The sequence below is a fragment of the Saccopteryx bilineata genome, chromosome 7, assembly GCF_036850765.1.
Source record: "Saccopteryx bilineata isolate mSacBil1 chromosome 7, mSacBil1_pri_phased_curated, whole genome shotgun sequence".
In the NCBI taxonomy this organism is placed as follows: Eukaryota; Metazoa; Chordata; class Mammalia; order Chiroptera; family Emballonuridae; genus Saccopteryx; species Saccopteryx bilineata.
Window position 1 is genome coordinate 24,664,367 of NC_089496.1, and position 11,311 is coordinate 24,675,677.

At 38.8% G+C, this 11,311-nt stretch overlaps 1 non-coding gene across 1 annotated transcript; it reads left to right on the plus strand.

Moving 5' to 3' along the window:
• Positions 1–10,768: 10,768 nt before the first annotated feature.
• On the plus strand, positions 10,769–10,844 carry TRNAT-AGU (transfer RNA threonine (anticodon AGU)). The gene has a single exon. It is a non-coding gene; the product is annotated as a tRNA-Thr (tRNA).
• The last annotated feature ends 467 nt before the right edge of the window (positions 10,845–11,311 follow it).

The following is an 11,311-nucleotide window of genomic DNA, read 5'->3' on the forward strand; positions in this document are numbered from 1 at the left end:
TTTTCTCTTTAGTTTTTAAAGCAATAAATGATGTAACCCTTTAATCTCATATAAGATACTGCTTCTCAAATATAGTCTTAAAATATATTCATCAAATTATCTGGACTGCTTGCCGAAGATGTTGATTAAGAGGCCTTTAGGGACAAAATTAATCTGACTATTTCTGAGTTAGGCCTGGGAATCTGCACTTTATGCATTTTATTTTGTTGTACTTATAAAACTAGAAGATCACTGGTAAGGCAGTAAAAAGCTTGGATCCAGACTTAGCTCAAAATTCAAGAAGGTCACATTAATTAAATTGTGATCATTAAAATGTTTTTTAGCCTTTCTCTAGCTCATTTCTTATATGTAAAATAGGAATAATGTCTGTAGAAGGGATGATTACATATAATGTATGCATACTGACCATTATAAAGCAGTAATTTGAAATAATAATTGCTCAATAAATGCTACCTATTATTAACATACTTTGAAAAATAGCCAGGTATTATATAAGAAACCCAGAAGTGCTTCACAAAGGATTTTACTGCTGATTAGGATAGAGTTGCTTGCACCAAACATACCATATTTCCTCATGTATAAGATGCATCCTTTTTCAAAAATTTTGGGCTCTAAAAACTGGGTGCATTTTATATAGTGGTTGTAATTATTTTTACTTGCACTTCTTGCTTTTTTGCACTTGTCTTTGTGCTCATTATTTTGCACTTGTTACCGGTATATTACAGTAGGTTACATTTTACCAGATTCTGCAGAGGAATGGCTCAGAAAAAATTTTTCTACAGTGCTGAATTCGAGTTAAAAGTGATTCATTTTGCAAAAGTGAATGGAAATCATGCTGCTGAACGTAAGTTTTGTCCTCCTCCAACTGGGAAATCAATCTGAGACTGGCTACGGGAAGAAGAAACCCTACTGAAAACACCATGGCAGAAGAAGGCCATGAGAGGCAAGTCAGCAAAATGGCCTGATTTAGAGACAAAATTGAAGATATGGATTGAAGAGCAAAGGGCAATTGAAACTCCTATGTCTACAAAGATGGTTCAGCATGAGGCAAGAAGAATTGCTGATTTCAAAGGAGGACATGATTGATGCTTCAGGTTCAAGACACAGAATGGACTAAGCATGCGTACACACACCAGACTTGTGCAAAAGATGCCTGAAAGCTATGAGCAGAAGGTCCTTGAATTTCATCATTTTGTCATTCAATGTCAGAAGACACATCAGTATGAGTTGGGTCAGATTGCAAATATGGATGAAGTCCCTCTTCAATTGGATGTCCCAAGTAACACAACTGTTAATAAAAAGGGGGTGAAAACTGTAGCTCTGAAGACAAGTAGGGGAAAAGATACAGGTACTAGTAATGAAAACAACTGAAATTCAGCTCGAGTCTACTGAAGTGGTCAAGTCAGAGTGAGGTGAACCAGGCACTGATAATATTGGTTAAGGTCTACACTTCAATATTTTAATTCACACATGCCCTGTGTTCAATTCTGTCCTTTTATTACTTCTCTGAAGTAGTAGCCAGTGACAATTTATGAAACAGGGAAACTAGTAGGACTGGTTGTAATCATTTATGAACCCACAACTGATATTCATCGTCTCTCAACTAATCCACTCTCAGATTCTGCTCAACCTCAGCCAGCACTTTTCCTGGCCTGGTGGTGAGACTCACCCTTTTATCACTCAGAAGACTGAGCTCCTCTGTTTATTCTGCCCTATTCAGATGATGGTTACTCTAAATGCCCATTCATGGCTATTCCTGAACTTGGACACAAAACAGGCACCCCAGTGAATCCCTTGAGTCTCAGCCATATCTACCTCTACAGTGCAGCAGCAACCCTCTTTCCTCATGCTGATCAGAGTCCATTTTAGTGTGGCTAGTACAGTAATTCTTTTTTTAGTGTTTTGAAGAGTGTTATATGACCAGGTGACAATGTACAGGTTATGGTTTCTCTCATGAAAGATTCTTTCCTAACCCTATCCTCCACTCCCACCAAAGAACAAGGACCTTAGGTAAAGCAAAGCCAAAATTTATACTGATAGAAAACAGTAACCCTTCAAATTTATTTTTTTGTAATGATGATGAGAGCAGTCACTCTTTCTTCCATCCTTTGGGTTTCAGGACTCAGTATTCTGCTTACAGTAGCACCATAAACTTGCCTCAACCCTGCAAGTTATCTCTATGCTAGTGCTTAAGCTGCTTCCGTGAAGGCAATGCCTACATTCTATCGCACAGCAGCTGATAGGTGATGTAATATGTGGAACACCAGTGGATTCCTTGGTCTGAAGCAGTGTGACACAGTATCAGATGTTCTGTGATTCCATAGACTCAGCTTGCCAAGGTTCTGTGGTGGAAAAATTAAATCCATCAATGCAGATAAAGACAACTTGCTGTCTTCTAAGGAAGAAAGAGTCAGAACTATTCAACTTACCATCAAGGAGCTGGTGAGCTCATGAAAGGATGGTACCATATTGATGAATTCATGTCGATTTTTCCTGGTACTGGGATGGGCATTCAGCAGCAAGAATCAGTCTTAGTGACACAGAACACAAACTGTTAAGAGTGTGTATTGCTTCCATCCTGGCTAGCATGGCAGTCCCATTCGTATGCCCACTGTGAAAGCACTGGAATGACTGGAGAAGGAGACAGGCTGCTCCCCACCAGATGAGCCACGCTATCCATCTGATCGCTCAGTGTCTCTGCTGCAGTGGTTGATCTTGGATGGGCATGGATATAAGACACAAGGAAGCACATACTTTGCTTACAGTTCCCTCTGGCAATTAGTTGGGAAGAACTCTCTTTAGGAAATGACAGTTCTGGTGCTTGAGAACTTGAGAAACAAAGTGATGTATAACTTTTAGAGCACAGGTCATTTTCAAGGGAAGAAGATGTAGAGCAGGTAAGAAAACCAAAGAAATTCATTGAACACTGAAGACAGCCCTGAAGAAATATAATAAACAACCAGGTTCTCATCCCAGTACTTCCCCCAAAGGGCACATGAATAGCTATTGTGGCAAGAATGGAGGTAATACAAACCTCTAACAGTCTGGATTCTATCTCACTGCTCAGACAGAGAGGGGCAGAAACCCTGAGTTTGAGGAATTTTGTGCTAGGAGATGATAGAAAATTATAAAAAGATGTAATACCTTCACCTCTCTGACAACTTAGCTCAGGGCTGGGCCTAAATATGAGAAAACTACTGTGTTCTTATTGTATATTCATCATGCCAATATTGTGAAGCCACTGAGCTTTCTTGCATTAAGTCAATATTTAAATCACTTAGTCCTTTGTTATGAAATTTACTTTTAATCTATTTCCACTTATATTTATTTCAGTGGCACTGAGGAAAATGGCAACTTGGACCCAGACGAACTGGGTTCAGATTTTGTCTCAGTAATTTCCCAAGGCTGTATAAATTATTGCAGATGCTGAATACAGAGCCAAATGACAGAAACTAAGTGCTGGATATCACTATCAGTATTATTATTTATCATCATCCTAAAGAAAGTTAATAAATAATGAATTCCAGAATTGCCACTATACACCCTAGAAAAAATAATCCTTCAACCTTTATAAGATAAATTTTACTATTTTATTTATTTATTTATTTATTTATTTATTTATTTATTTATTTATTTATTTTTGGTAATGAAATAGATTAAATGTCACTACTTACATGTTTTGTACTGACATTTCCAAAGTAGGCATACTTGGCCTGAAGGTTTCAGAAAACAAGACCTTTAGATTATTGATTCTATAGTTTTTCACTCCTTCAGTTAAATCAGCTGCATGTCAGTTGTTACTAGTTTCTCAAGGGCAGTTTATTTATCAGGTCAGCTAGACGAAGCTCTTTTTTAATTTTTAAAAGTATTAATGGCAATAACTTTATTCCAGATCTAATTATTCAAAAGTATACTCTAGCCCTTGCTGGCTGACTCAGCGGTAGAATATCAGCCCGGTGTGTGGAAGTCCTGGGTTCAATTCCCAGCCAGGGCACACAAGAGAAGCACCCATCTGCTTCTCCACTCTTCCCCCTCTCCTTTCTCTCTATCTCTTTCTTCCCCTCCTGCAGCCAAAGCTCCATTGGAGCAAAGTTGGCCCAGGCACTGAGGATGGCTCCATGGCCTCTGCTTCAGGCACTAGAATGGCTCTGGTTGCAATGGAGCAACATCCCAGATGGGCAGAGCATCGCCCCCTAGTGGGCATGCCAGGTGAATCCTGTAGGGCGCATGCGGGAGTCCATCTCTCTTCTCTTCCTCCCCCGCTTCTTCAGGGGGAAAAAATATATATATATATATATATATATATATATATATTCTTTTTTTTTTTTTTTTTTTTTTTTTCTGAAGCTGGAAACAGGGAGAGACAGTCAGACAGACTCCCGCATGCGCCTGACCGGGATCCACCCGGTATGCCCACCATGGGGCGACGCTCTGCCCACCAGGGGGCGATGCTCTGCCCATCCTGGGCGTCGCCATGTTGCGACCAGAGCCACTCTAGCGCCTGAGGCAGAGGCCACAGAGCCATCCCCAGCGCCCGGGCCATCTTTGCTCCAATGGAGCCTTGGCTGCAGGAGGGGAAGAGAGAGACAGAGAGGAAGGCGCGGCGGAGGGGTGGAGAAGCAAATGGGCGCTTCTCCTGTGTGCCCTGGCCGGGAATCGAACCCGGGTCCTCCGCACGCTAGGCCGACGCTCTACCACTGAGCCAACCGGCCAGGGCCTATATATATATTCTAACACCTGCTTATAATATTATATATTTCTAAGATGTTGAGAAGTTTAGATACTTTACAAAGAAAGTTTTTTAAGAAAACAATTACACGGTGATGGGAAATGAGTTGACTTTGAGTGATGGGCACACAATGCAATCAATAGTTCAAATGCTATAGAAATGTTCACCTGAAACCTATGTATTCTTATTGAACAATGTCACCCCATTAAATTTAATTTCTAAGTTAAAAAAGAGAAAAAATTATATTACAATGCTGAAAAATATATATAAGATGCACTGTGAAGTACTGTAGAAAGATAACTGGACCAAGAATCATAGACCACACCTTCTGCACATTCTCACAAAGTTATTTGCTATTTGATCTTGGATAAGTCAAATATCAAATGGGTTTAATATAAAAATTAATTATGATGATAATTGGTCTTAAATTGCTGACTGTTATTAATGGATATTAAGTGCTTAATACTGTTATTCATAAAAGATGTCCTTTAGTTATTTGTGTATTAATTCACAAAATATTTCTATAAGTTAAAATCCATGACCAAATACAAGCAGTTATATTTTTAAACTGATTTAATTCTATCAAATAATCGTAAACATAACTTCTTGATGACTGGATTAAATTTACCCTGTAAAATTATATAGTAACATACATAATTTCATAAACCAGTGGTTCTGAAACTTTTTGAAGTCAGATCGCATTTAAAATCCTATAAATAATTGTAAGCACACTATATACAAAGTTCTGAGAAATATATTATAATAATTAAGTCAAATATTAAAGAAAAAAATAAAGTCCAAGTGTGCTTTTATGGTAATTAAACAAAATAAATATGACAAAATTAAATTTATTCTGACATTAAAAAGCATTTTTATGTTAAATTTTTTGAGTTATGCTTTTTAGAATTCGTTAAAAAGAGGGGTTAAAAATAATGACAAAAAGTTATCTTTTTATATCTATAGATATATTCTTAGTAAGATTTAGTAAATTCGGCAGGTCCTGGCACAAATGTGTTAAGGTTTTCATTCTTGTGTTTATGAGAAACATGAACCTGATGTGTCCTAGTGATTTCTTTAATGTTTGAGCATATATTTGAAAGGCAAACTCTCATTTCCTCATCAATACATTGAAGAATTCCTCTCTTTTTACTCTTAATTGCGTTGAGTGCAGAAAACCCCCACCATATATATCATCTTAACTTTACACCAGACAAAGGATAGAAGTAACTTGCCTCCAATCTTTCCGGGGAACATGGGGGGTAGTGTAAACAATCCAGCACCACAGCTTAACAGCCTTTTGCAACCTACTTAGGCAAGTGAGGTGGGGGGTTGGGCAGACTGTCAATTTACAGCCAATTCTCGACACCTCTATCCCCCAAAAATCTAAACTCAAAACAACCGCACATAAACTCCACAACAGGCACATATTTCTCTGGAATACCATAGGGTGCACCTGGAAATCTTCTAGGGCACAACAGTGAGCCCTGATGCACACTTTGAGAACCACTGCCATAAACTAATGTCACCCCAATAAATTCAATTAAAAAATAAAATAAACTGAAAATCAATACAATTTTAGTAACAAGACCCTATAGGGTCTTATGTCCATGAGGACCATTGAAAGTTTAGCTTCTTCAGCTGAACATTGGGGGTGGTAAATTACCATAAGTCATTCCTAGCCTAAAGTTCTAAAGTCCAGAATACTGCATCTGAAAATGAAAACAATAAAATAATTGGCCTCAACTGAAAAATTAATACCAAATTATAAATACCTTTCCAATACCTTTAAAATTAAGAAAGAAAGTTAATGTTCTTTCTAGAGTAATACCCACATCATACAATATTTCAATCATTCACCAAGGTCATATAAAGCCGCATTTAAAAATTCCCAACACACCATGGCTTAGACATTTTATGCCCGTAAGCATTCAGGGGAGTTGACTTATTAACCAAAAGATAGTGTTTAACCTCTGGTGGTTCTTACCAGGCAAATGCATTCTGACTTTTCAAATTCACCTGAGAAATTATTTTTTTAAAGCAATTTTCTTAACAGCTCCACCACTCTGTCGAGATGAGGTTTTAGCACAGTCATACATATGAAAATGATTTCTACTAAATGTAACCAAAAGTAGCAATTGTTGTTCTTTATATATGCCATTTGACTGTAATATAGTAATTCTAAAATCATAAACACAATATATTCTATAGTCAGGTTATAAAATATTATTTAAATTTCTTTGGTCAGCATTCATTTGCAGAGACTATAATACTCTTGAGCAGGTTTGAGCAGAGATGTAGTTATTACTGGATATTTAAAGATTTACAAAATCTTTGGAGTTGCTGAAGAAATAGTTTTACAGTAAATCAATACTTCAGGCCAATGCTCCTACCATGGACCATGGACAAGCCAACCAAGTAGAAAGATTTCTTCCATCGCTGTCATTCAGGGCCAGCCCCAAGGAGCTCTGTTATGTAATAGCTATCAAGTTTTTGCTGGTGATATAATATCATGCAGAAAAAAAGTCACTTTTCTTCCTCTGCTAAATATAAAACAGACCATGTTTTTTGTTTGTTTGTTTTGTTTTCTCCCTGGGTAACTGGCCATAAGGAACTTCCTAAAAGATCAGAGGTGTAGTTAAGCCTAAGGCAACAAAGTCTTGGGAACAGGAAGCCTAAGGATTCTATTTATGCAGTGATTCATTCTCTCTGGTCTGCTAGGGCCCGACCCGTTGAGCAATGACATACTCCTGCACATGATTCAGTGAATGAAATCATTTCATTCACAATGAGCAGCTTAAGTGTCATAATTTCTTTGTATTCCCGGGTCTTAAAAATACAATCTTTACTGATTATGTTCAGTCTTTATTGATTCAGTAGTAAGTCTGGAGCTGACTTTTCTTTTTAAAAGTTCTTTTTTATTTTATTTATTTATTTATTTATAAATTGTTTTTCAAATTGTAGTTTAACATTTAATTATTTTGTATTAGTGGTTAGACAGTCACATACTTTACAAAGTATTACCCTCCAAATCTCTAGTGCCCACCTGCCATCAACTATAGTTATTACAATATTATTGACTATATTTCCTATACTGTACTTGATATCCCCCTGACTGTTTTGTAACTGCCAATCTGTGCTTCTCAACCCCTTCACCCTCACCTAGTCCCCAACCTCCCTCCTCTCTAGCAACCATCAGTCTCTTTTCTATACTGATGAGTCTGGCTTTCCAAACTGACACTAGTCTTCAGTAGAAGGTGTGGTTCTACTCCAAGCCCTAGAGGCAGTTCTGTATGGTAGTTCTTCTTTGGATTGGACAAGAGGCACCATATGTGTTTCTCTGTGTCGCACATTGATCACCACTGGGACTGCTTTGTTATTCAGCTTGAGTGGTAAGACAGGTTATGCCATAGTTTGGACCTGCTGCAGAGCCTTATTTTGCTTTGGACATGGCTTAAATCTGGCAGTGTCCCAGTAGAGCCCACATTCTACGCTGATCAGGTGTCCCCGATTCGACTTCCCCATGCAGTGGGAAACTCCTGCTTAACAGCAGGGCTGGCAGCCTCTTTGAGGCGGCTATGAGGATTCTACTTATTGGCACCGAGACCAATTGACACTGGTGAAAAGACACGACTGACACAGTTAGTTGCAAGAATCACACAAGCAGTTTATTACTCACAAATCCTATGGCGTGCCTGGGTACAGTTTAATGGGGCCCCATCGGCATGCTCCTCTCAGCTGTCCTTGGTGATACATAGCAGCGTGGAGTCAGTCCATGTTCAATGTTGGAGTCTGGATGACTAACTGCAGCTGGGAGCCCCTCAGCTTTAGTACCCTTTATGGCCTACGCCTTCTAACAGGTGTTAATATTCGGGATTATCAATCAAGCCACTCTTAGGAAGTTCCTCCCAGGGAGCTCTTTTTATCTATGTATAATTTCACACACACAGTAGCTGAGTCCTGTGCAAAATGTATATTCTTGCATATCATCTGTACACACTAGATCAGCTCCCATCCAGAGTGCGTAGCTTTATTCACCTGCCTTAATGACTTTTAATATTATATCCTCACTTATTTCTATATATCTTCTATAATTTTCTATATTTCTATATATTTAATTACTATAACATTTTATTATTGTAACAGGAAGCCTTGTGGATTTCCCAGTAAATAGGTGGGATAGTAAATTCAAGTATCATATATATTGCTTCTTTTTCTTAAATTTATTTTTTATTTCTCCAAAGTGAGAAGCGGCAGGTGGGAGGGGCAGATAGCACCTGCATGCCACCAACCAGGATCCACCCAGCATGTCCACCAGGGGGTGATGCTGAGTCATTGCTCCGCTGTAACCAGAGCCATTCTAGCGCCTGAGGCAGTGGCCATGGAGCCATCCTCAGCACCTGGGCCAACTTTGCTCCCATGGAGCCTTGGCTGCAGGAGCAGAAGAGAGAGATAGAGAGGAAGGAGAGGGGGAAGGGTGGAGAAGTAAATGGGCGCTTCTCCTGTGTGCCCTGGCCAGGAATCGAACCCAGGACTTCTACACGCCAGGCTGATGCTCTACCACTGAGCCAACTGACCAGGGCCCTATATTGTTTCTAAAATCCAAAAGGGCCTGATGAGTATTGTGCTTCTTAATGTACAGTGTAAGGTACATCAATTTTTCTCTCACTTTAGGGTGGATGCTTGACATGTCTTAAACCAGTGGATTCCTAGATATTTCAGTGATGTGGCTAGTTTCTGAACTTTCATGGGATTTATTGTCTATTCTCTCCCATGTTGTGTTTTAAAGCATCTCATGCTCACCTGATCTAAATAACAATGATAGCAATATAATGGATGACATAATGTTCTGTAGGATATCAAAATGACCCATATCTCTCTGACTATATATTAAACAGCAAGAGAATTGACATAACCTTGAGGTTAGATAGTGAAAGTCAGCTGCTTTTTCTGCTATTTTGTGCTATTTGGGTTATTTTAAATTATTGGGACAAGAAAAAAAAAACAGTCTAAAGCAATAACTATGTATCAGGTGCCAAGGATATGTTAATTTGCCATTGGAAAAATAGTTATATGAAATACTTGAATATTCCAAGGTACGTGGAATTACTTTTGATTTTCGCATGTGGTCTTTTTCTATCAAGTCAATTTATCTATAAACCACTTGACCATTGTAAGCCCTAACATTAATTGTCAATCACATTAGTGGTTTGGAATTCTGGGTATTTATGTGAGGTCAGAATTAGCATTTCATTATCTCCAGAATATCACAGTATTTTTCTTTTCCCAGTACTCAGCCACACTGAAAAATATTGACAGATTACATTGAGTAAGACTTGGAGAAAGGACTCATGTAGTGCGGTCCCTCTTAATCAGTGAGTTTCACATCGAGCAACTGGATTATGGCTGTGATTTAAGAAGCTGTGACTTCGTTAAGGAAGATTTCCTTGTGCTTCCACGTGTGCATGGTGAGGAATGAGTAAGCAATTCCTTCCCTTTCAACATTTCTGCCTTCCTAAATTTTTACGTTTTCATTTTCTGCATTCATAAGAAATTTCTGTCATTTGTTCTTTATTTAGTATATGTCCTCACTGAGTTATTAGTTAATTAACTGTGCAAATAGCCTGTGCTACTTTAATGCACTTAAAGACTTAACTTCCTTAGTAGACACAAACCAGAATGACTAAAATATTTGGGTTACATTTAAAAAGAATAATTGTACAGGAGCTATTTATTTTTAATGCTGAGTATACTCAGTACTAACATTGCAGATGAAAAAAACCTTGTTCAGCCTTTCCTATTTTCTTATTGAAACTAGTCAATAGATTAAGAAGGGAATACAGTGTTTTATATTTCATATGTATCTGCTGCCTTCCAAGTAAAAATGATTATATCAGGAAGCAAGAACTAGGTTCCTTTAAAGTAACATGCCAAGAAATGTATCTACTCTGTATATATGTGTGTATATTACATCTCCTGGAAATACTTCAGCCATTTACTTTAGTTTTGTTATCACCAAGAACTTTTTAAAAGTTCTAATTTGCCCTGGCCGGTTGGCTCAGTGGTAGAGCGTCGGCCTAGTGTGCGGAGGACCCGGGTTCGATTCCCGGCCAGGGCACACAGGAGAAGCGCCCATTTGCTTCTCCACCCCTCTGCCCTGCTTTCCTCTCTGTCTCTCTCTTCCCCTCCCGCAGCCAAGGCTCCATTGGAGCAAAGATGGCCCGGGCGCTGGGGATGGCTCTGTGGCCTCTGCCTCAGGCGCTAGAGTGGCTCTGGTCGCAACATGGCGACGCCCAGGATGGGCAGAGCATCGCCCCCTGGTGGGCAGAGCGTTGCCCCTGGTAGGCGTGCCGGGTGGATCCCGGTCGGGCGCATGCGGGAGTCTGTCTGACTGTCTCTCCCTGTTTCCAGCTTCAGAAAAATGAAAAAAATAAAATAAATAAATAAAATAAAATAAAAGTTCTAATTTTCATATTGTTTTTATTACTAGAAATAGACTGCTGAAAAGAATACTTTGCAAACTGCTACAAAACACTGCCAGTTATGAATGCCGCAGAATACAATGTGATTATATTTCTCATGTTC